This window comes from Mytilus edulis, chromosome 1, assembly GCF_963676685.1.
Source record: "Mytilus edulis chromosome 1, xbMytEdul2.2, whole genome shotgun sequence".
NCBI lineage: Eukaryota > Metazoa > Mollusca > Bivalvia > Mytilida > Mytilidae > Mytilus > Mytilus edulis.
In genome coordinates this window covers 52,861,736-52,889,056 of record NC_092344.1, presented here as the reverse complement: position 1 = coordinate 52,889,056, position 27,321 = coordinate 52,861,736, and the positions used below count along the sequence as shown (strand labels likewise).

Below are 27,321 nucleotides of genomic sequence, written 5' to 3'. Positions count from 1 at the left end.
TCCTGTTTCAATCGGCAGCTTAGTATTAGTCGTTCTAAATCGACAAAAAACAATAGCGTCTTTGAAGTCCAAAATATTAAAATATTCTTCGAATTCCAAGTTTTTCTTAAAAATTTTGTAGTTAATACCTTTTGGTGAATTTTGAATGAGGGAATTCCAGTTCTGAATATATTGATCTAGCAATGTCTGCTTTATAACAGTTTTTAACCATTCTTTATTAACAAAATTTTGTGACTCCCATATGTATGAGAAACCACAATCTTGAAATATTTTTTGTATAAACAGGATCCATTTTATCTGGACATTATGGTGCTCGTTCATATGACGAGAAAGTTGATATAATATGAAGGAAAACTTTGCTTGTTTACCGGATATCAAATTTGCCCAGAATAGTACTGTTCGAACTTTAATATCTATTTCGATCGGATGACGACCTAGTTCCCCGTAAACCATATAATTTGGCGTTGAGGATTTCAAGTTTAAAAGAATTTTACAAAATTTTAAATGAATCTTTTCCAGGATATCATTATTACCAAAGCCCCATATTTCGCACCCATACAATAGAATGGGCTTGATCATTTTGTCAAAAAGGTCAAGCTGACATTTAACAGAAAGCTGATACATCCTTCCTATTTTCAGGACTTCGTACATGGCTTTTAAGGCCTTATCGGATAAATATTTTTTAGTCATATTAAAGTTTCCTGTTTTAGTAAAAACAATACCCAAATAGTTAAACTGCTTTACTAACTCAATGCTTATGCCATTATAAGTAAATTGGAGATTTTTTGGCAAACGTCCCAAACCAAATACTAGGGTTTTAGTTTTGTCAACATTTACTTTCAGTTTCCAAACCTTACAATAGTCATGAAAGGCATTGAGTTGCGTCTGCAGATCCTGTGCTGTTTCGGCCAACAGCACCGTGTCATCTGCGTATAATATGATAAAAAGTTTTAGATGTATTTTTAATTCTCTTTCAAGGTCTTCTGATAAGGTTTTAAGTCCTGTAATATTTTTACTAACCAAGAAATCTTCTAAATCGTTTAAAAATAAAGAAAATAGGAAAGTTGATAAGTTTTCTCCTTGTCGTACGCCGTTGTCACAAGCAAAGTATTCTGAATTACAATTATTGTATGATATACGAGATTTAGTATCACAGTACATATTAGATATAACCTTATACATCTTACCATTTATATTATTTAACAACATTTTATAAAACAAACCATCTCGCCATACAGTGTCAAAAGCCTTCTCAAAATCTATAAAGGCACAATATAATTTCTTTTTCCTACATTTCAATAATTCAAAAAAAGAATACAAGGTAAAAATATTTTCTGTAGTAGAATATTTTTGCCGAAAACCACTTTGATTTTCTTGTATTAAGGTAAACTCTTCTGAAAAATCATTAAGTCTTTTATTCAAAACTGCTGTAAATAGTTTTCCCAGACAGCTAACGATAGTAATTGGTCTATAATTCTTTGGATCTTTGGAGTTTCCTTTGTTTTTATAAATTGGTTTAATTGTACCTATAAGCCACCTATGTGGAATAAGACCTTTATCAAATATAATATTAAAAAGTTTCTCATAAATGCATAAAAACTGGTTTGATGTGGATTTTATGTATTCGTTTATAATTTCGTCTTCACCACAAGCTTTGTCATTCTTCAGTTTTTTAATAGACTGGAGAATTTCATCTTTTGAAAAAGGCGAATTTATATGTTCATTCATCTGTTCACATTGCATGGGATTGATCTCTGGAAGTTGCACATTTTTTTCATCTTCCGGTGCAGCGTTTAAATTTTTGAAAAAATCGTGTAATTTTCCAATGTCAATATCGGGTTGTTTCTTTCTTTTATTCTGATTTAAAATTTTCCAATATTCTTTCGGATTTTTGCCACGCAAATTTTGAATTTTATCTGAAAGATCTTTTCTAAAGTTTCTAAATTTGCTATCGAGAATGTTTTTATACGCTTTTTCGGCATTTAACATGTCTGAATGGTTTTTAGAATGATTTTTGGACTTGAAACGTCTTTTTAATTTCCTGTAATTTTGACGTGCAAATTTACATTCCTCATCAAACCAGGGTTTATTCTTATTTCCAAAATCTCCCCTTTTCTTAGTCTGTTTTACAGTTTAAGTACCAAAAGTTGTCTTCCCAGACTTGACAAAAATATTACACAGATCATCTATAAGTGAATTAATGATGTTCTTATTCACTACAGTTAAATCAGTATTTGTAAGTTTGTATTCAAGTTCTGCTATTTTTTCTACATCAATATTATTTTGAAAATCTTTTATCTTTTCAGAATTCCATCTTTTTATCTTCGTAAACGTATTCTTTTTACTAAAATAATCGACATTTTCCGCATGGGCAATTGCCAAGTTTTTATCACAGAAAAAAGTAATAGAGAGTGGGTTATGAACATCTGACAATAACTTACTTGAATCTAAAACTTCAAAGTCCTTAAACGTTTTCAAAAGTTCAGGAGTGCTTATACAATAATCAACTACACTGGCATTACGACAAGTAAATCGCCCGATATTTTGATCCCTTCCCAATCTTCCATTTAGTATAAAAACCCCGTTGCCTTTGCAAAAATTTAACAGCATATTGCCATATCTATTTTTTCCTTTATCCATACTTTCCCTCTTCGTGGGAATAGACAGAGCTTCTAGAGCATTAATAGGGTTTTCGATAAAGTCAGACAAGTTATTATCACCATGTTCATCTTCATTTATAATTACAAAATCATCATCACAACCTGTCCTGGCATTAAAATCCCCTAAGAGGCATATGTAATTTGAAATGTTCGAAAAGCGTAGAAATTCTTGTTCAATCTCAATAACAGCTTCATCTGAGGAATACCTAGTATATTCCGGAGGTATGTAAACGACTCCAAAAACAACGGGTTTATCTAAATTAAATGCTTTACCGTTAACTTGAAACCACATTACATATTTACATTCTGTGTCTATTATTTCTATCATTGTCTTCAAATGTTCTTTGTAGCCAACTGTAATACCACCCGATCTCGTTTTCGTAACTTTTTTCCTGTTTTTCATTTTGAATTCATAACCGGGAAGATTTATCACATCAATGTCATCGGTTTTAGTTTCTACAAGACATACTATTTCATGATTATCTATAATGTCTTTAAATTCTGGATAATTCACGCGAGACTTTATTCAACAGCAGTTCAGGCATAAAATGTTTAGATCACTACCAGCTGAAATATTTTTTCTAGGACTGTTACATGTATCGCTACTGGTTGAAGTCGAAGCATTATAAATGTCTGAATTCGGGAGTGAGAATATATTACTGCTTTTAAAATCATTTTCAATATTCGTTTTTGTATGTTGTCTAGCTGGTTGTTCTCCGTGGCCACTCTAATATTGGTTTGGTTGTGTGTTGTTCTCATGTGTTGATGGAGAAGGTATGGAATCACTGTTTCTGAGATTTCTTCTTATAGGGCTGTTATCTGACTCAGTCCTAGCTCGTTTTGATCTCGGTGGGATTGGCGGGCTCTGGTTGGTTGCCTCAATTTTCTGTTGTGTCATTTTTGCCGGTGTTTGAGAATGTGTCTTTATTTTCTCTTCCATGTATAATTTCCCGTTTATAAATAGTTTATCCCGTACCAGGCTTGCCATTTTGCCGTCCTGTTTGGCTTTCTTTAAGATAGGATAAGGTAGCACTCCACAGTTAGGTGTGTAGTTTCGCATTTTGGCCCCTGTGGATTTTTCAAATATGAGAGCTAGTGTGCAATAAAATTCATTTTTGGATAGCTGAGTATTAAAATAGCCTTTGTATTGGGTTTATATGAACATCAAGATTATGCAATGTATGTAATATAGGCTGTTTTCTGTATGACAGTCCGTATTTGCATGTCCCTACCATACATTGGTCCGGCAATTATTGTAATGTTTTTTTTAAACTTTTTATCGCACGAACTTTGTGATTGGATTTTACGAAAAAATGAGGCGAAAGACACCCATTTTTTATTTGATCATTAGGAAGATTTATGAAAACAGTTTCTAAAAAGGTATCACTCAAAGGCATTGAAATTCTAGTTTGATCCAAATTTTGGGGGGATATGTGACATGTCCACCCCCCTTTTTGCAATATTTTATGGTAAATAAATGTAGAATGTTGCCATGGATACACATAAAAGGAATTAATTTTCACTCTTTTAACTTTTGAAAATCAAATCTATGGAATATACTGATTACATACATATGCACATGTACAACACAAACAGTTAGGTTAATGTATTAGAAATCCAGGAATAGGAGATGATAAAACATTTTGTGGCTCATTTTTAATTTTATTTTCTAACTGTGGAGTGCTACCTAAAGCTTTTTCCGCGCTTGTTCAATTTCAAACGGAAACTGCTCTTTAATCCCAAAAGGTTTTCCTCTAAGGTGGTAAGCACTAGAAAGCACCATCTCTAAATCTTTTCTGAACAAAAACCTTGCAACTATTGGCCTCGTTCCATTAAAGCCCTGTTTTCCAAACCGATGGGCATTTCCGAACTCTATTCGATGGTTTATTTTAAGTTCGTTTTGTAAGAAATTTCTAAGTTTTTCTTCAACATGCTCATCCTTCTGGTATTGTAGACCAGAAAATATCAGATTATTTTTCATAGAGCGACACTTTAAATCTATCAAACTTTCTTCCATTTTTTGAATAACGTTAGATTGATCAGTGACTTTTGCGGTGTTTGATTTTTTCACTTCCGATCCTATTTTTTCCATTTCCAATTTCAGCTCTTGAATTTCCTGTTTTTTTCCCGGTACATTGGTTGATAACGTCATCCACCACTGTGCTTAAACCTACAAAACTGTTCTCAGTCTGTTCGTTTCTTTCATTTATAGTTTTGACCGCGTTCTCTATTTCTTCTAGCTTGAAGGTAATTCGTTCTATTTGGTCAAATTTCCTCTCAATTTTACCCATTCTTTCCTCCATTTTTGTAAGTGTCTTTAATATTTCTACAAGAACGGTAGGTTCTGCAATTGTAGCTTCTTCATTTGAGCTATCGGAATTCATTATTTTGTTTCCAATATAGGAAATAAGAAAAAAAAAAGTTGGCCGTAGTTAGGCTACCATTTTGTTGAACAATAGCGTTACTAAGTGGAACAATCGAGTTCCCCTTTATGACGACGTTATTCGTTGCGTTGTTTTTTCCAACAGTCTAGGCTGAATGAATATTATAAAAATTATGGCTTTGGTGCGGTGTTTGACTGGACCAGTCTTACCTTTTAACTCAGAATGAAATGCTGGTTAAATTTACATAGTTTTTTCATATGATACTCTCCTTCATACATGTAAGACTTGGATTTTTAACGAGAGCAAATTTCCGTACAGCCTTCTCACAACACAACATATGAAAGGTCAGTAAATATTATAATTTAATTAATTACAGACACATTTACGACAAAATATAACTGTCTGTCAAAATGGTTCAACCTTATGATCAGTATGTCAGAATATCCAGTTTCAAAAGTACATAGTTATTACAAAACGCTTCTCGACATTTCAATGACATAAAAAATGTAAACAAACACGATTTTTTTTCACAAATTTGACTAGATAGACTACTTGTATCAGAATAAGGGCATTGTATTTGAGTTATAGGATACCCACATTTTGTATATTGGATCCTATAAACTACATGTCCGTCAGACAGGATTCACTTGACCCTGAATTTGCCTCATTTCATGGATGAAGATTCATTTTAGTGGTTAAGTCCGTATCGAGGATTCGGTAAGCTTTAGGATAACTGTCTGTTGTTATAATTGTAAGGTGTACATTTTCGACTTGTGCAAGGTTTCAACTAACATTGAACTCATTATCATGCATCATTCGGTATTGTTTGTTTTAAGTTGGTTGCATGGCCTTTTGAATATATACCTGAATGCTATAGCGACCAGGTGTTTCGTGTATGGTGTACATGTATGTCTGCATGTTTTATATATGACCATGATGACTTCAATTGTGTTTGATTTATTGAATGATAGTAAGATGTCTATGTCTGGCTGTCGGTCAGAGTTCATATACTTTTGACCTTATGTTCCGAATTAATTGGCCAAGCATAACTTTTACATGTATCAGTTTCTAAGGCACTGTAAGGATCGGAACACATTTATTTGGTGTACGGGATATTTGTAGAGATCTGTATGGCATGGTTCATCTGACCTTGACCTTTTTTTATGAAACATTGACAATTTTAAGTGTATTTGATACTACTAGTAAAACCCTTATATTATAGACGTTCAACAAATATACTATCATAAGTAAAGCAATCAAGACATTACAGCATTTGCGCTTTGGTATTCTATAGTATGTACTCTATAGTTAAATCAATCCTTATAATGCGTTGTTTATAAAGAACTTAAAAAGTTCTGTTGCACAAAATGTTGGTCATCGTTCAATCCCAAATTACACATGAAATGTGCTGTTTTTGCTATGATTTTTTGTTTGATGGATAACATTTTGGTTTAAACGTTGCATATCCATATTATTGGCTAACTAGAGTCGGTCTGCCTGATGTGCACTAGACCGATTCACAGAGCTGAATCTTTCTCACTTATTTAGACACGTTATTAGTTGTTGTTTTTTTAACTTTCGAGGTAAAGTGATGAATAGAAAAAAAAAGATAATAGCTTTAATGTTCATCCTTATCAAAATAGTTACAGGCTTCAACCACTTGCAGATTTATCAAATGGTCAAAGAAATACTGATTTCTGATTCCTAGTATTAAGTCTGGTCACGCATTTTCTTTCACGATCAAAATAATACGTTGCCTCTTTCACGATCACGTTTGATGGAAATTCAACAAATTCAAGGTCTTCACAAACAAATTAACGCTTGTAATGGAAGACCATACTTTAATTTTACTGTACTATCAGATACACCAAAGATTAAATTTCAAATATATCATGATATTCTGAAATATGACAATTATAGGTACAAAAAGCGTGTTATTTGTAATTAATTTCATAGACACGACTAGCGCCTTTTGTGTTTTTTCAAAAAGTACTTCATATTTTCTTTATCTTCTTTCACAGTTATGTTGAGGAAGTTAAACCATTTTGACAGACATATTTTTTTGTTCGGATTTGTTCCGCGTTTTGAAAATTAAGCGATTTTTTCAAAGATTCTGAACTAGAATGTACATTAAATGTCTTTCACGATCCGTTATCAAAACTTTCACGATCGTCTCTCAATACTTGACCGCCGTTAGATATTCTTTCACGATCATTTCTTTAGATAAACCGAATGACACCCGTGTCTTGTAGTACACCTTTAAACATAATTTTTTATGATCCCATTCACTGCAAGAACTTCATATTTTAATGCGTTGTTTTCTGTTTTCTAAATAACTTTTTTTTAGAATTTTTTTAGACAGACCGCATGCTTCCAATTTAAGTTAAAGTAAATCATGCGGTAAACAATCAAATGCTTTAAGTAGATCCATCAAAATTTAACCAATACGTTTGTTCAAGTCCAGAACTTTTGTCCAGTCTTCTATTATTTTAATTAATGCTGTTTGGCACCTGACCTACATGCCGAAAAAAGGATGAAAATGTTTATCTAAGAACTTCAGTGTAAGATCACCACGGTGACCGGAGGCCAGAGTATACATACACACCAAGTCCAAATGGGATAACTATTTTACATCTCAGCTGTTCTAGATTATATGAAAAACCTTTCACAATTCATAAAATCTAGTTAAGAACGCCACACAACCATTATAATATACTTTATATATTACTATAAAATATATACCCTTTATGACCCCCGAACACGATGTTTTAATAAGAAACGATGTCAACTCACCTCACTGGAAAATCGGCCCAACACTAAATCGCCACTTTCTAAAAATTCGCCCGACTCTTGTTTACCAAATCGCCAGACTTATGCAAAGGTTTAAAATCCCATTGAATAAAGATCTGCCAACTCGTCCCACTTTTGAAAAATAGAAAATCCGCGATGAATTAAGTCGTGACGACTTACCCCACTTAACAGAGAAGTCTTCACTTAGATAGTTCTAGAGTGTGGTGCATATTTCAAAAGTGGGGCGAGTTGTGGAAAAGTGGGGGGGGGGGGCGATTTGCCACTGGGGCGAGTTATCTTGTTTCCTTTAAATATGTTAAATTACTGAGAGTTTGTATCCAGTCGTCCTGGTGTAGGAGTTTGATTTGAGGCGTTATATGCAAAAGGTCTTGAGTTCGAATCCCAGCATAGACACTGGATTTTTTCAACACCAACACAAATTTTGAAAGTTAGTATTTTCCATATAAATATTTCTAAGTTTTATTGTGGATTTAACATTCCCGCCAAAATGTTACAGAACAAAGGAAAGCATACAGAACAAGGACACTCCAGCTGGGGTGATCTGATAGGGGTGATACGGCTCAGATCACCCCTGGTAGAACAAAGGTGCTGGGATGTAATGTTCTTTCTTCTTTACAGAGAAAAGGAAGTATGACCTGAACATAACGCTATATGGAGTTTGATATCATACATGTAACCTGGGACTAAATCCAAGATGTAACATTTAGTATAATTAACTTTTCGACTTGAGATTAAACTCATCAAAAATACGAAAAATCTCCATAAATAAATTGTTCAGTAATATAAATTTTTTCACGTGTTAAGTTGTATGAAATGTCGTTCAAAAAATTGTAGTCTGATAGAAAAAAAAACAGAAGCTGCTAGAAGTCGACACGACTCGGAAAAAGAAAACTTTGAAAAAAGAAAAGTTTTAAAAACTATTGAGAGAACAAGTGGGCAGAATGGAGTATGTGTCAATACCAGGCTTTTGTTCTATGTTGAACAGAAACATAGTATAGTTTAAACTGTAAATATATAAGTGAACATATTAATTCAGCATATCTTTTGTATTAAAATGACATAAACTCCACCAGTAGGTAATCTGCAGGTCCCTAGCCCGGATAGGGAGGGGAAAAAGGGGGAGGGGTAAATCATTTAGTTGAAATATATCAGTAACCATAAATAAATTTTTAAAGTTGGTGCAATGAGTTGATATTTTTGATGACGCAAATGATACCTATAGTTTTCTTTAATTAAGTGGCGCAGAAGTAGCATTGGCGCAAAAGAGTTCATTTTAAGCGCAAAAAGATATTTCCCACTTTTTCTTAAGTTTATAATGACACGAATTGTCTCAAAGAAACGCTGGTCATATTTTAGTGTAATGATGATGAAAAATTTATATTTTTATTTACAAATGAAAATTTGTGCTTTTATTCTGCCAAAATCTTCCATGATATTTTAATTCAAAGGAACAATGTTTTATATAGATAAAAAATGTTTTCTATTTTTATCAAGCTGTCCTTTTTATGTAAAAGTCTCTCATAACTCTTTTGAGAGTGGCTCTCGAATGTTTTTAAGATTGTTTTGTACTTTTAATTAAAACATGTTGTATATATTGTATTCATGTTTGTATTGTACATGTAGAGAGGTGAGACTATAATAAAATATTTGATTGATTTGATGATTTGTAACTTGTCCACACGCGCAGAATCAGTAATAAGGAAACCATTCAAGTAACAAAATGAAAATTTATTTTAACTTCTTTTAATTACGCACATTTTGATGTATACATTTTATAGTTATCAATTCCAAAACTTCGAACAAATGCAATAAAAGCAAACTGGAAAGCCAAACGTCGTATTAACACCAACTTCGAATCTTCAAGTTTTTTGTTAAAAGTCTAACGAAAAATAAAACAACATAAAAGCAAAGTCAACCACAAATTATAAAAAAAGACATATGTCACAAGAGATACACATTTTATTGTTATTGTGTTGTCGCCCATATTCTTTTCGGTAATCATACGTATGAATTGTCTGTTATGATTTTATTAGTATATTTCTGTTTAATCTTTTTAATTTTTATAGTAGTTTTATTGATTTGCTTACTGTTATAAGATATGTCCCTATAAAATTTTAATCAATTCCCGAGCCTTTAGGCTAAACGATTACGGAAAAGATGTCTGTGCAGATGGAGGAAAATAAAAAAAAGTCTAAAAAAAAAATTAAGATTATTTTGATTTTTTGGGTGGTTTTTTTTTGTTTTTTTTTTTAATTATAGATTTTGCTACCGTAATAGGAGAATTCGTCCCCTTAATGATTGAATAAGAAAAGTTTTCTTCTACATACAATTGTAAAGCAGGTCTTAGCAACTTTACCTGACAAAGTTCTTTATTTCTAAAACTTTTCTCCATTCATTTTAACAAGTAATAAAATGTATCATTGTGTATTACCAGAGACATATATAGATATAGGAAGATCTAGTATGAGTGCCAATGAGACAACTCTACATCCAAATAACAAATTAGAAAAGTAAACCATTATAGGTCAAGGTACGGCCTTCAATACTGAGCCTTGGCTCACACCAAACAGCAAGCTATAAAGGGCCCCAAAAATTACTAATGTAAAACCATTTAAACGGGAAAACCAACTGTCTAATCTATATAAAAACGAGAAACGAGAAACACGTATGAACCACATACTGCCAAGTGCTATTATACAACAATACATTATTTCGAAGGTCTGCTTATATATATGTATGTGTTATCATTATCGGGTAACATGACTATCGGCAGATATCAGGGGGTATGGTAATCTCAAGGGTTGATTATATGGCATCTACTCCTAAAATACGAACCTTATGTTGATACTTTGATATAATTTGATTAAGTGTTTCCTTTTCAACTCTTTGTTCATATTTTAGGATATCAATTAGATATAATTGAAGAGCTTCAGTCCATTCGGTAGTGATGGATTTGGAAATTGATGGTCCACAAGACTACGTTGACAACGCAGTTCAATTAAATGATAATCAGGGAAGAAATTTCAAAATGTTACTAAATTTGACACTACATCATTGTAGCCCGATCTAAAACGTGTTTGCATACTGCGCAACTCGGGCGGTATATTTGGTTGTTGGTTTAACATTAGACCTAAAAGAAATGTAGACAATATCTCATCTGGTTACTTGATAAAATAAAATAGTTTTCGATCGCAATTATATTTTATTTATATTTCTTCTGTTGTTGTTGTTTACGACGTAGTTTCGCCCCATTTACAGCAATGTTTAAATTTCGAGACGACATGCCTAGCCGAAAGAAACGGTCGGTTTCTGAAAAACTGCCAGGCAGAGACTTACAAAAACAGATTGAACAATATTTCTAAATAAAACTCATCATAGATACCTTGATTGAAATTTTATATTACGCCAGACGCGCGTTTCGTCTACGATAGACTCATCAGTGACGCTCGAATAAAAAAATGTTAAAAAGCCCAAATAAAGTACAAAGTTGAAGAGTATTGAGGACCAAAACTTTTTTAAAGTTTTGCCAAAGAGCCGTTTTATCTTAATTGATTTTGATACACCATCTACACGCGATTGTGATACGTTTTTACCCCCAATTTAAATACATCTTTTACAACAGGTTTGTGGCACCGTTAAAGTCCACAATTCCTCTAAAGTCCACAATACCGCTAAAGTCCACAACAATTTTACGCTAAAGTCCACAAGAAAACACCGTTAAAGTCCACAATAACAAGTTCCGCTAAAGTCAACAAAAAAGCACCGTTAAAGTCCACACCATTTTTTTTATTGTAAAAAAATGTATTATTCGTTATTTTTACCCCATTCGTACAATACAAAGCATGGGCCTTTCTTCTCGGTAGTATTTTTTTTTTATCAGTTTGATACATGAAAAAAGGACAGTATCTGTATATGATTTTTTTTCCATTAACTTTGATCTCTGTATTATGATGATGATAGCCAATTTGGACATCATTTTAAAAAGTTTGTAAATTCGTACGTTAAATTAGAAACGCGGATTATCTAAATATATCAAATTCTTCCTGCTGTCTTTTTTGGGTAAATGCAAATTATAACACACAAGTATAAATGCCGTGAGATTCCAATCGAATATGATTTTATAATTAACATAGGATATTAAATGTTACTGCTAGTAATTATGTGCTTTTGGAGGAATATTGTGGCATTATATATTCAACCCGAGTTTGAATTCATTCAAGCAATGATATACTAGTAAAATAGCTTATAGTTATGATACTGAAGTTTTCTTACTTTTTGGTCGTCTTATGTATGTGTATTTTTGTAATATGTGCATCATTTCGTTTTGTTGAAAGCAGGACATTTATATTTAGTGGGGGAAGGAACACGCGAATGCAGTTCATGCCGTCCCTAGCATATTACGCTTGTGGCGACGTCAAATATGGATAACGGACAAACTTGCAAGACATTTTCATTAATCCGTATTTTTTTAAGATAATCCTGTAATCTTAATACAATTTAGTGTACTAACTTCAACTTTAAAAGTACTTTTTATTGGTATAGTTATCAAAGCCGAAAAATAATCTTCACGAAATCAAATCTCTGTTTTTTGGCCGTAAGAGTTTTCCGAAGACATGAAAGTTTAACTCGGACATTTCCGCAAGACACTACAAATCTATTGTTTTGAATTGAATATGTAGGTCTATTTATTTTTTAATTCGTATTTTTGGAGCTTACACTTAGTACAACACGATCGTGCTTACAATTTAATGAATTATCTGTCAAAAAAAATAGTTTTTTAACTGAAATGTTTCAAGTTTCCAAATTAAATTTCCGATGGGACATTTCCGTACATTATATTCTTTTGAAAAAAATTATTAAAATTTTAAATGGAGACAGCAATGTAAACCAATACTGAAATATATCACGTCATAGAATGTTCAAGCAAAATTTCGAAGAGTTGCGCGCGATATATTGCGTGAACATTTCGCGAATTGTTCGAGTTTTATGTTTCCAGTTTGTTACATGAGACAACGCTAAGTAAACGTTTTTCGGATAATCTGTGTCTTCCTAAACCTATGAATATTATATTTCTATTCTTTCTCTGTCATAATGTGAAAATTTAATAATCAATCTTTATTTTCATGTATAATTTGAAATACTTTTATTTTATCATTTCTATGAAAATGTCCCCGTCAAATATTTACTTAACGCTATATTTCGTGGTAGTAGCAATATCTAACGTTGCGTATTAGTTATTATTACTGCATTCTACAAGTACTTTTTTTTTCTCCTATTCTTTGCATATAATCACTTTTTGACATAATTAATGTACAAAGCTAAGGTGCCTTCTAATCTTTAACATTTGATCGGCATTCATTCAGGCAACAATCCTGTATATCATAAACAAAAAAATACTAAGTTTATGAATTCCCAAAGGTCTCCTGTCGGAAAACGTTTAACCAACGTTTGACGTTTTTAATTTCGGTGTTCGTTATAGAAAACAACGAAAAATAATGTGTTATGATTTTCAGAACGGAAAAATGAGCCAATATGATAAATTCTAAATAAAAAAGAAAATATTTTAAGCTTTAAATATATTTTTATCGATTAGTATCGGATATCGATGCGTTGAATTGCTGTCTACCAAAATGTCACAATAAAACTAATTTGATCGATATAGGAAGATGTGGTACAAATGTATGAGTGCCAACGAGGCAACTCTCCATCCCAGTTAAAATTTATAAATGTAAACCATTATAGGTCAAGGTACAGCCTTCAACACGGACCCTTGGCTCACCATGACTTAACAGCAAGCTATAAAGGTCCCCAAAATTTACAAGTGTAAAACCATTCAAACGGGAAAACCGATGCCCATAAATGGGCCTTAAAAATATACATACACTAGTTGTTTATCTTGGTAAAGTGTTTTAATCACATGTAAAATTACTCACAAAATTAATATAAGTATAAACTCACAAAACGCTAAATCTGTTCTTTAGTAACCAATAAAATTGTATTGAAAAGAACAGAAACGTTCTTTGATATTCTATAATTCGAAAAAGTTTCAGCTTAAAACTTCATACTAGTCTTCCATGAAGCCTTTTCAAAATACTAAAAAAGTATCTTTAAAAGAAAATAAAGAAAAGAAATTAACTCTGAAAGCGATCCCGTGAACTTTGATGTGACGTACATTTTATCAATCTATATCACTGTGTCTAAACCACACCGGCAAAATTTGCTCGGACTCGATGGTATCTAACATCCGGCACAATGACGGAACACCAATAGACAAAAGAAAGGTAGGTTTCTCCTTATTTTTTTATTCTTTTTATGATATCGAAGAATATATATACATATACAACTATTTTCTATTGTGAGATGCAATATTTTCTTCAACCGTTCTATATTAACGGAGAAATAAGTCAAAATGCATGTCAAAATGACGAATTGAGTGAACCTTGCCTCGAAATTGTTTAATTTCTCGTTAAATTGTTCACATTGTACTGAAAGAAAGGTACGGGAAGATAGATATTGACACGGAGATTGCAAATTTAGTTATTATGAGCATCTCCATAATTGTATTTCTGTGTATGATACGAAAGAAAAGGGTCATGTCAAATTAAAATAAACCGGTTTCGTCAATGTTGTTACTACACAATCACCCGGTTTCGTCTACATATATCACCCGGTTTTTTTTTTTGGTTTTTTTTAACAAACAATTTATGAAAAGAAACTTTGGCACGGATCTGAACATTGTCTTTCGAGAATTTAAATATATATTTATTGTAAAGTAAACTTGGCGTGTTAAAATCTATTTTAAACGGGCACTTTTGGACATAGTTAATTATGATAATACACATTTTCCTAATGAAAGTCGTATTCCTTATTTCACTAACTTCAAACTAATTTTAAATGGAATATAAATACTGAATAGCAAACACTGGTATCTAATTATTTTGTAACATTATTATATTTTCTTTGTTTATAATAGTAGTATGTAAAGATGAAAAATAAAAGGATGTGTTTTGATTGTGCCATAATTTTAATTTACTATACTTATTATATACACTTAGTTTACAATATTTACTATCAATTATTAATACATTTATGCATTCAATCATTGACGAACAGTCCCAAACCGACTATAGTCTATACTGTTCTGCACAAATTAATCATGCATGCAGTCCTGCCAGATTTTCTGGTACTATATATACTGTGTCACTTGCGCACTATAGCGAGTTTTCACACTTACGCATCCATAACATAGCAGTGAGATTTGTAACTTTCTCCCCGTTTCTGGTAGGCACATTTATTTTCATAGGCATGTTTTTCACATTATTTTTACAGTTCAAATTCATTTTTTGTACAGTTCAAAATCAATTAAAACTTCAAGATAACTTTCTAAAACAATATCTGACAGTTTTGTATTTTCAATGTGTATAAAAGTTGGTTTGCAAAACATGACCGTCATTTATATCTAGGTCTTATTAAGAAGAAGTGACGGTAACCACTTATCCAATAAACATTGACAATGAGACAACTTTCTTTTAGACACAAAAAATATGTTGAATTAATCAAGTTTAGGTCAGCGTATGCCTTAAACAATGAGAAAAACACACAAACTGCATGAAAGCAAGCTATAACAGGGCCCTAAATTATAAATGTAAAAAAATTCAATCACTCTAAACCAAAATTTTAAACATCACCAAAAAGTAAACAGAAGTTTAAAATATTTATATAACTAAGAAGTGTATAAAGTTCAATGCCGTTATAATACTTCGTTTTTGAGATATGGCGCGACATGTTAAAAAACCCCACATTCCTGTTTCACTTACATTTTCTGTAACTCAAAAAGATTTTTTGATTTTCACTAAAAGGTTTGCAGATCGTTTGACCATTTTGAAAATTTCGGAATGCAAAGTATATTAAAATATTTGTGTTCTATAAGAGTAGGAATTCAAGTTTTTGCTTATTATTTATTTGAATCTGTGACTCATATAAATAATAAGTCGTTGTCAAGTGAACGAACTTGTTTTCCAACGACCAACAAAACTCCTTTTAAACGCTGAAGTAAAATAATCAATTATAATGTAATGCGATTATGATTTTTTTTATTTGACCAAACCGAGTTATGCATTTTTAAATCTATGACGAAACCGGGTTGTATACATTGACGAAACCGGCCAGTTCCATTTTGACATGACCCATTTCTTTCGTTCCATACACAGAGATACAATTATGGAGATGCTCATAATAACTAAATTTGCAATCTCCGTGTCAAAATCTATCTTCCCGTACCTTTCTTTTCATACAATGTGAACAATTTAACGAGAAATTAAACAATTTCGAGGCAAGGTTCACTCAATTCGTCATTTTGACATGCATTTTGACTTATTTCTCCGTTTATATAGAACGGTTGAAGAAAATATTGCATCTCACAATAGAAAATAGTTGTATATGTATATATATTCTTCGATATCATAAAAAAAAATAAAAAAATAAGGAGAAACCTACCTTTCTTTTGTCTATTAGTGTTCCGTCATTGTGCCGGATGTTAGATACCATCGAGTCCGAGCAAATTTTGCCGGTGTGGTTTAGACACAGTGTATATGGCTATATGATAGTTCAACAATTGTTGGTGTTAGGGCTCAATGCGAGATGGACGTTCCTACCGCCTTTATTCTATATTCACACCCTGCCTTTATCCTATATCCACACGCTCCAATGCTCATAGACGCATATTTTTTATTAGTTCTGGATTTCTCAACAAACAAATACATCGGCAAGTGAATGCAAAATGTTTACATTTGACGGCATTTACGGTTGGATTTTCACAAACCAATGTTGAAAGGCGCAGAATTTTCTGAATATATATTTGTTTATTAAAACTTGGTCATATTTTTCTTCGGTTAGTTTTGTTTTTCTCATGTTTCAAATCAAATTTTCGGATAAAATAAAAAGTTTGTGTTAAATCATCAGAAATTGATAATTAACGCTTCAAAATAGATATATTTATAGTATAACTAATCGCCGTATTTGAATATCAAAAATAAGACAACGCGTGACCGAACGACGCATGGATTAAACGAGTGCGCAGCACGAGTTTAATCCATAGCGGCGTTCGGTCACAAGTTGTCTTATTTTTGATATTCAAATACGACGATTAGTTATTCTTTTTATTACATTGGCAAATGGTTTTTTTTTAATGAAATTAATGTAGAAAATGTAAGGAACTATATCTTTTTCCTACGCATTGACAATTTGTTTTGATCCGACGTTATCGACGTCTTGACAACGCCTATTGTTGTATGACGTCAGAGAGTGAAATAACCACGTTTATTTCACATGTGAAATTATCGGTTTTTATCTAACTGGGAAATCAATGTAATTCATTGCAACCAATGTAATAATACCAAATAAACAAATAAACCTATGAGAGTTCTGCTTCTATTGGTACTAATTTTGATTAAAATCTTACATGATTTAGTCCCTAAATATTTGTTATAAAAAAACCGTAGATTTTCATGATATATATTACAACAAATTGTAGGTGACAAATACTTCTGACCATTATATTTTACCGACGGTTTTTGAAGTAAGTTAAACGTTCCTAAATGTTCTAAAAACTTATCTTCCAAAATATACATGTATGTACTTCCAGTAACTTCAATTGCAATTTTAGCATTTGAACTCAATTTCATACTAAAAAATGTAGCGTCACTTTTGTATTTGGTTAAAGTGTTTATTTCATGTTCTGACTCTTGATAAATTCGACAAATGCACATGTATGGTCGAGCTCGTACTAAACCGTACGAGTATACTTATACGGTAGAAGCATACATTCAGGTATACTTATATGGTCCAGACCGTACCCGTACGGTTCAAATACTCATATTGTCTGGAACATATATACATGTAGCATTGTTGAAAAAAATGTACTCATCATGGATAATACACAATACAGAACCACATCCGCGTATAATTTATTCAATACATCTTTCATTCTGAAACAAATTTCTTTTTCTTTTTGAAAACAAAACAAACATGCAAACCAATGAGTGATGTAAATCTGCTGAGCACCACAAAATACACGAATGTGTGGTATTCTTTATCATTATTTTGCTTTCAAACAAGAACATGATGGTTCAAAGTATATTTTTGAGATTTATACGGACCGTTTTGGCTGCTGTGGAGCCTAACAGACACTGAATGGACATCTTACTTATGGTTTATAGATATTTGCAAAGAAAATTTAAATGTCAAATATAGGCTCTAAATTATGTCTCCAGCATATACATAAAGAGAATGCTATGTTGGAGTTTCTTGTGGATGAACAAATGTTTACTAAAGAATAAAAAGAGTATAAAAGCTAGATAACTTTTCCGAAATGTTGTCTGTTTGATTGATAAAAAATCGCAACACAAAGATCAAATTTTGGCGATAAAGAAAATACTATAATCTTTTTTATTTATTACACTATTAGTTGTTACTTTATGATATGGTACAAAAAACAACCCAAAAAAATGATTTGGTTTGGCCCCAGATGACTTTAAAAATTGAAAAAGCTCCAAATTATCTCCCTTTGGTGCAAAAATGCCATTTTTTGGCCTTAAATTTGAAATATCTTTTTTAACTCATCGGTGACCTATATTTTTTATTATTGTTTTCAAATAAGCTGTACATAAACTAAATAATTGTAAAATTTAAGCGATTTCTTATATTAGGTTATTTTTTTATTTCGATATTTCCTCTTTTTCTTCTATTAGTTCAACAGAAAAAAGGACATTAACAAAAATGTATGCTTCTTCCAGAGGCAGATTTTAGCTTATATGAACGGTGACCCCATTTTTTTTATTTCATTTTTCTTTTAAGTATATGATAAAGTTCATTCATGAAAAAATATAGCGAAATCCTATATTAGAAAAAAAAAATTATTTATACCCAGGAGCCCCCTTAACGGTGCTTTTTTGTGGACTTTAGCGGAACTTGTTATTGTGGACTTTAACGGTGTTTTCTTGTGGACTTTAGCGGAGGTCATTTTGTGGACTTTAGCGGAAAGTTTGTGGACTTTAACGGCGTTGTGGACTTTAGCGTAAAATTGTTGTGGACTTTAGCGGTGTTGTGGACTTTAGAGGAATTGTGGACTTTAACGGTGCCACACAGGTTCTTTCCAACAAGACCACACTTATCAATCTTCTGCATCGTTTAATGAGATAAATGATTTATATTTTTTCTGGAAAATTGAAGCTGATTGGTAATACAAGAAATGTTATCGACATTGAAACATTGTTTGAGAACATGAAATTTAAAGATGGAATAGGCATGTTGCCTGCTGGTTTGTGTGGCCACCTTATTGTCCGTTGTTACAATTGCAATGACATTACGTGTTGCCATGGGAAAAGCCCACAATTCATCCCATGGGCTGAGGGTTTTTGATGTCAATACTAAACTTATTACTTACTAAACTTACTACTGGTTATAAATTGAGCGACTCATATACTCCAAATATTTATGACGTCTTTTAAGGCTTATTTTAATTATTATGTGGCCTTCGTAGGAAGGCGTCACAAAAAAAAAAAACCTTGTAAGAGGTCATAAATATTTGGACTACCATTCTCCATGCCAACACTAACTTTCTTTTCTTTTTGTACAGCGCTCTATATAATTATGTATTTGTGGTGGGAATCGCATTTTGAATAATAGATGTATATAGTTCCCTTAAGTAATGTTAAATCCCAGAGTTTTGGTAAATGTGATAATGTAATTTTGGCGTTAAAAATCGGCAAGTATTAACATTTTGATGACGTTTGACATATAGATTCTACAATATTTATTCACTCTTTTTCTGTGATGATTTTTGACGATGTACTGACAATATTAATCCTTCTTTTCGAATGATCTGCAAAGAAATGTGTTCTGTATTTGTGATTTCATCAGACATGGTCTCCTTTTTTTTATGACGTCACAATAAGAAAGTCAAAGAAAAGTAAGAAAATGTTACGTCACAATCAAATTTTTGAAGAACTAATAACAAACGAACCACTGCACGCGTTGACAAAATTAAAATAATCAAGTGACCAGGAAAAGGATAAATCGGGCATAAGAGCAAGAGAAATAATTGGTAACCACGTAGGCGCTCAAAAACATGTATAACGGTAGCAGTATTTATTTGTAAAAAAAATATTTACAAAAGGAAGACAAACATAATATTTTATTTGAATCTAGTGTGGGGTCAAGAGCGATCATATCAATTGCGGTTTGATTGGGGACTTTCTTTTTTAAATTTTCCTTGGAGTTCAGTATTTTTGTGATTTTACTTTTTGTTATTTACTTTTTTATCGTTCATGGTATACATACGTTTTTCGGCGTACAGATAAGTTATACTTCTACAACAGCTTCGTTATAAGTGGAACTATGATTCACAGTATTCAAGTTAACGTTTGAGAATCACGGAAACCTTAAATTCTTTTAGTTATAATAAGAATGTCATTCTAATATGACGATAAAAAAAGATAAGCTAGAAATAACAGCAAGATTATGTCATATATATATATATGATCCGATGGATACATCTGTTGTAGGGTTGTCACTGACTCAGACGTACTTATAAATATAATTATTTTCTGTGACTGTATCTTACATTAATTTGTAGGATCCTTTACTATAGATAATTTAGCTGATCTGTAACAATAACATCTTCATGCCTTATATATCATGTACTGCAGTACGCCGCTAGATTAAAACTGACGTGGAAAGGTAACACACGGCCAGCGAAAGCTCTTTTTTTGAGAGCCCAGGTGGTCGTGTGGTCTAGCGGGACGGCTGCAGTGCAGGCGATTTGGTGTCACGATATCACAGTAGCATGGGTTCGAATCCCGGCGAGGGAAGAACCAAAAATTTGCGAAAGCAAATTTACAGATCTAACATTGTTGGGTTGATGTTTAGACGAGTTGTATATATATAGATTTGTCTCTAAAGTTGTCTCATAAATTATCTAAATGTAATTCTGAGGAGTTTATGATTTATATACATTTGTACATGTTTATGTATTTTTCTCTATTTCCAATAAATTTGCCCTTTTCTTGACTTGTTTTTTTAACGTGTGGTAAGTTTGATCTCAGTTATTCATTCAATTTGGTCAAAATACAATCATGACGTCAAATTTTCTTGTTTTCTTCCGAAATTCCTGTTGTGACGTAATAAAGAAAGACTACATATTCATGCAGTTCATTGGCATATTGTTTTATTTTATTAACTTATCGTCTGGTAAATAGATGCCTCCACTTAGTGTCGCGTGATACGATATTTCTTCAATTTCAACTGTCTACGGTGGAGAAATTTCGTCGACGATGTAGTAGAATTTATATTTCTAAAAACAAATCATGAGAATTTACTCTACCTGTGATAAAATACGATGTATAATACTTAATTTTTAGCAAATAAAGCTAAAATGTGAAACGATAATTATGTTTAACACTTTCATTGCAATCTTATTTCTATTAAGCGCCGAATCAGAATATTAATAATCTACTCACCCCTACTTACTGTAAATCCACTTTTGATATCATATAAATAATAGAAATAAAATAAATCTATGAAAAATCATATCATTACAAAATTGCAATATTTGTTAACGCACAAATCATATTTATATTGAAAAGAATACACTGAATGACGAATGGATCTTAATATAACCAACAGAAGGCAATTTGTTTTATCGCCAGGTAACAATACCGAGAAATGATTGCGCACCTGTAATTCATTGGTCGTCATAGAAACGTTAACTTGTTAGAGAGACTTCATTATCCTTTTGGACAAATTAATTTATATATATATATATATATATATATATATATAACGATTTAAAGTAAAGTCTACTACACTGTATTGTTTACCAAAAAATAATTATATGACAGAAAACACCACACGTAATTTCTTTCATGTGTTATCTTTATAACTTGATTGAATAATTAACATTTTATTTTTTTGATAAATCAATTTATTAATCGTCGTGTTATTATCTTTTTCATCTTTTAATTTGAAAGATCTACATAATTATCTGACATATATTAAAATATTAAGGTTGCAGTCTTGTAATTGACTGCTCCATAGGCTTACATGCAAAACAGCTGATCTTTGAAAATAAATTTAATTGTGATTTAATTGAAAAAAAAGTGGGTCATGCCACGAAGAATTAAAAGTTAAGTAATCCTGAAGTCAAAACATTTTTTTTCTACTTTCTGTTTGCTGTTTTTACTAGGCCGCACCACTTCCAGTAAACATGATATCCTTCCACTTTTCTGGATTGATATCCCCCAAAAGATGCAAGATTTTTTTAAAGTCTATATATATGTTTCAATTCAGCATAAACCTATAATCAAACAGAAAAAATTGAGTTCAGAAAAAAATCAGAAAAAAATGCAGTATTTAAAATTTGTTTCCCTCCATGTTTTGACATGCACCGGAAACTGGAGTTGTAATACAAGACTGGTACCTTAAGGTGGTACATAACACTACAGGGAGATAACTCTGTAAAATCAGCTAAACCTTTTAATTACGTTGTGTTGTCAAGGGAATACTAAGCATCTCAATGATCAAAATTAGTGTTTGTCAAACTGCTATACAACCAGTGTAATTTTTCTGATAAAATGGTTGGTTCAAATTTTTTGAAATTTTTATATTTTTGCCAAAGGGTCAAAGTAAATACTTTGTTAAAATTCTATGAAAATTAAGTGCATGGAATATAAGAATTTAAACAGTTAAACGAATAATGCAACCAGTTGATCAATACAAATTAATCTTACTCGTTTCATTTGATTTCCCCCCTATATGTTATAATTTCATGTTAACTTTTAGTTAACTAAGCCTCAGCCACACCCTAGTATTATCACTTCTTTCCTTGTTGGGATACGATTTTTAATAATTTCGTTTAAAGTCGGACCAAGATCTTGCGATTCAATGATGGAAATTTGTAAAACCATTATAAAGCTGGGGTCACATATTCATGTTTTTTACCACCGTCCTTGACAGGACCATTCCGGATTTAAATTCGTAAAAAATATGATCTAGATCCTGTGAATCGTGGCTTGACATTCAAACTTGAATTGAATTGTAAAAACATTAATTTAATTGAATCACGACAACAATTAAATATTGTTCAGGAAGTGTACAAATTCGCCCGTTTCCAAACGAAATTGTCCAGACTATTCCGATTTAACTCCGCTTCTAATCCGATTTGTATCTTGCGCATGGTATAGAATTACAGAATCTGTGTCGAGTCGACAGCCTCCCGTTTATACCGAATGTGATCCGACAGAGATCAACCAGTGACCAGACCATGAACCAACGCTGACGGAAGATATCCGTCAGAAAACTGTCGCCATATAAGCCTGCCTTATTTTTCGAAGATATGCATTTTTATCATCCAACTTAAAGACTGTCGTCAAGTAATTTTAGTAAAAAAAAACCTATTCGAACACACCTACTCTTTTTTTGTGATTCATTAGATAGGTATTTCACTTGACCCATATATTTCATGTTTTGGTACTGTGATTATTTTATGTTATAAAGTCAACCTGTAGCTTTGCTATATAAAAATGATAGAATCTGAAGCGAGATGATATATCAAATACTTTTGCTTTGTACGTTTAAAATTTTTAGAGACAAAGTATACACCTGAAACACGCCCTAACATAAAAAGGTGCACTCGATTTTCTCTTTTCGATACAATTGTTACCCATTTTTTGATTGATATGTTCTCCGTACGTGGTAATTTAAAAAAAAATCGGAGGGTAATTAATATGCATTTTCTACATCCAACTGGATAGATACCCATGTCGGCGACTTGATATCTAATTGTTCTGCATTACTATGTAATCGATAAATTGAAAACTTATGCAAATGGTGTTTTTAAAATAAACACTTCGTAATTGAGAAGAAAATTGTCGTTTTATTTGTTTCTAGTAACTTTTGAATTTTTTGTTACTATAGTAAACATTACAGTAAGTATTTATCGCCTTCTTTAACAAAGAGTTTCGATTCTTTTGTTCTATTTCAACTGGATTTCCGCCTGATTGAGATATAGAGTAACAAAAACATAAAAGAATGACGTTACAATAGAAGTTCCTTACCGACGTCTACACAAAGTCATGTTAAAATTCGTTGGTTTCTCAACAGGTACTGTCGGGACGCAAACCTATCACAGTCTGCTGAACCGCATTGCACACGGCTTTGTCTGGACGTACTGTAATCTGTAATTGTCGGGACTCTGACTTTTGGTATCATTGCCAAATTATGTATTTTAAATAACTGGACTATTCCTGAACGGTTCACATTCGGCAAGATCTGGGTTCAATCTGGACTCAATCAACAAAAAAAACAGCAATGATAAATTTTGGAGAAGGTTTACTTATCGCCCAAAATGGCCTAAAATATTAACTTTATCATAAACCACCAAAAAGTTCACAATTTGGTTTGTAAACGGGTCTATTCTAAAAACCTGAATGCTGAATAAATCAGTTATTTTCATAAAAGTATACAATATTCTCCAAAGTAGGCCCATTTTGGACATTTTGTCAAAATATGATGATTTTGTACAATTTTTAGCTGTAGGAAAAAATTGGCCGCCACCTACGATCCAAAATTTTTTGTAACCAAATGATTCCAATTTTGATATAGAATTTATCTATATTTATGCTTTTTGGATCGTGGATGACAGCCAAGGTTAATTTTGCTAAAAACGATTAAAATTTAGGAAAAAATTGACGAATTAGTTATCAAAAGTACCAGGATTATAATTTTTAACGCCAGACGCGCGTTTCGTCTACATAAGACTCATCAGTGACGCTCAGATCAAAATAGTTCAAAAAGCCAAATAAATACAAAGTTGAAGAGCATTAGCACCCAAAGTTCCAAAATGTTGTGCCAAATACGGCTAAGGTAATCTACTCCTGGGGTTAGAAAATCCTTAGTTTTTTGAAAAATTCAAAGTTTTGTAAACAGAAAATTTATAAAAATGACCATATAATTGATATTCATGTCAACACCGAAGTGCTGACTACTGGGCTGGTGATACCCTCGGGGACGAAACATCCACCAGCAGTGGTATCGACCCAGTGGTGTAAATAGTTATCAAAAGTACCAGGATTATAATTTTTAACGCCAGACGCACGTTTCGTCTACATAAGACTCATCAGTGACGCTCAGATCAAAATAGTTCAAAAAGCCAAATAAATACAAAGTTGAAGAGCATTAGGACCCAAAATTCCAAAAAGTTGTGCCAAATACGGCTAAGGTGAAATTGACCTAAAATACAAATAATGTATATTTAAGGGGTCATAGCTTTAATTTTTTTTAAGAAGGTGCCAAAAAAGTATATTTTAGTCTTAATAGTATTATCGCTAGTATTTCTGTATGAAATTTGTATTTTTTTGGCCCATTTAAAAAAACAATTAAAAATTAAGAACCAATTTTAACCCTTCGTGAACCTCATCCTTTCTCGAGATCATGCACGTTCCAGAGGACAACGTCCAGAAAACACAGAACATTGTTATAATTTTAATCCGATACATCTGCATATGTATCGACATGATCACGACTCTTATCCAACTAAACAAAATCGGCTGAGATTCCCCGAATATTACAGGACGCACCTAACTGACTGAGTGCTTGGCCAACCTCTTCGGGCCATTCCCAATCCGTAGGTATCTGTTACGAACATATTCGACTTCGTTAAGACAATTTTAAGACATTCCAAATAAATGAGTTTAGTAATCCGACTTTTAAACTTTTTGTGTCTTAGCGCTGTCCGATCTCAAACGGCAGTCTTTATCGACACGGTGTGAACGCCGTATTAAACATTTATAACATCAAGACAGCAATCAGATATTTTTCATGAATAGTCACGATTATCCTTTTCACAATCTAATTCTGATTTGAATTTGTCGCATTGGTAAAAACGACAGAATCTGTCCCGACAGCGTCCCGATTCTTCTAAATGCGAGATCAGACAGCGACCACCATACTGTGAACCGACGTTGGTTACGATTGTAACCGATACAGCATAATCTGTAACAATAACCCCCACTTGTAATTCGACTAGACATAATCGAAAGATACCCGAATGTTAGTTTAAACAGTATTTATTGATGAAAAATGTCAAGATAAATATTACAATGTTACATAAAGTTCATATATGGGATTCGGAAACAAGTTTGGAAAAACTTTTATAAATCCGTCTCCCTAAAAAAAACATCTATTTAACAAACAATAATATTACATGCCAACAGTATATCCAGTTCATGAAAGCATATGATAAATTGAATAGATACACACACACCCACACACACACACACACACACGAGAAAACAAATTACAACAAATAAAATAAATGAGAAAAATAAAAATATGTAAAAAAAAGGGGGAAAAATACGAAACGGTCAACTCTTATTTACTTTTCTAGACAGTAACTAGAACCAACACACACGTCCGACTATAGTCAATTACGCCTGGCAATCCACTCGATTTTACATCATATTAAAAAAAAAGTCTATATATATAATATATGTTCATATACTAGATTAACTTTCAAAACGTTTTGTTTTATTTATGTATTCAGAAATTTTATGAAACATTTGCATATTGTCCTCGTCAGCTTTTAAACTGTCCCCATATAAGATAATCTTAAGATTAGAACAGGAGATCGTCCCGATAGTATCCCTTTGAATTTCATTATATTTTGGACATTTGAAGAAATAATGAGAGGTAGTTTCTACTCGACCACAGGAACACAGTGCGTTCTCGATTAGATTTTTTTAAAAATAGATGGTCCCTTAGAACACTACTCTGGAGTCTTAGTCTTGCTAAACATATCTGTTCTCTTCTACAGCCTGAGTGAAAATACAATGGTATTTTATTATTATTTTGAGAGAGATAAGTCTTAAAACCCAATTTTGATTGATTTAGACGAATGTCGTCTGGAATATTATTCCAAAGGTTTACTACGGCTGGTAGAAATGACTTTTGATAATAGCTTGTTCTGCATAATACAGTTTGTTAATTTGAAGACCCCTTAGTCCTGTGGTCGTGTAGATCTAGTCTCTGATTTGGAACTAACACAGAAAGATAATCAGGACAATCTCCGTGAAACATTTGATGAAATTAATAACTTATGTTTATCACGTCGAGACTGGAGAGTTTCCCAACCGGTTTCATCGTACAGCAACTGTCTCGATGATATCTTAGTACCACCTGTAACGATTCTTGCTGCTTCTACTTGTAAGTTTTCCAGAGATGTTTTTAAATAATTAGGTATGTTATCCCAGACAAATGTCCCCATATTCTAAGACAAATTCAAAATTCTCCAGTCTAAGACAAATTCAAATTCTCCAGTCTCGACGTGATAAACATAAGTTATTATTGGGCGTATGAAAGATAAATAAATAGTTTCTAAATTTTTCCTTTTAAGTTTAAACTTTAACTTTCGG

The 27,321-nt window shown here is 32.2% G+C and overlaps 1 long non-coding RNA gene across 3 annotated transcripts in view; it reads left to right on the top strand.

Annotated features, from left to right (window-relative positions):
- The window catches only part of LOC139484868 (uncharacterized), a 109,870-nt gene that overhangs the window by 50,100 nt on the left and 32,449 nt on the right, over window positions 1–27,321 (top strand). The window contains exon 1 of one of the 3 annotated variants that reach the window (XR_011655182.1): window positions 5,097–5,388. The exons of the other annotated variants lie outside the window; for them this stretch is intronic. This is a non-coding gene — a long non-coding RNA (uncharacterized lncRNA). Of the gene's footprint in view, window positions 1–5,096; window positions 5,389–27,321 lie in introns of those variants that run through there. 3 annotated transcript variants of the gene reach the window in all.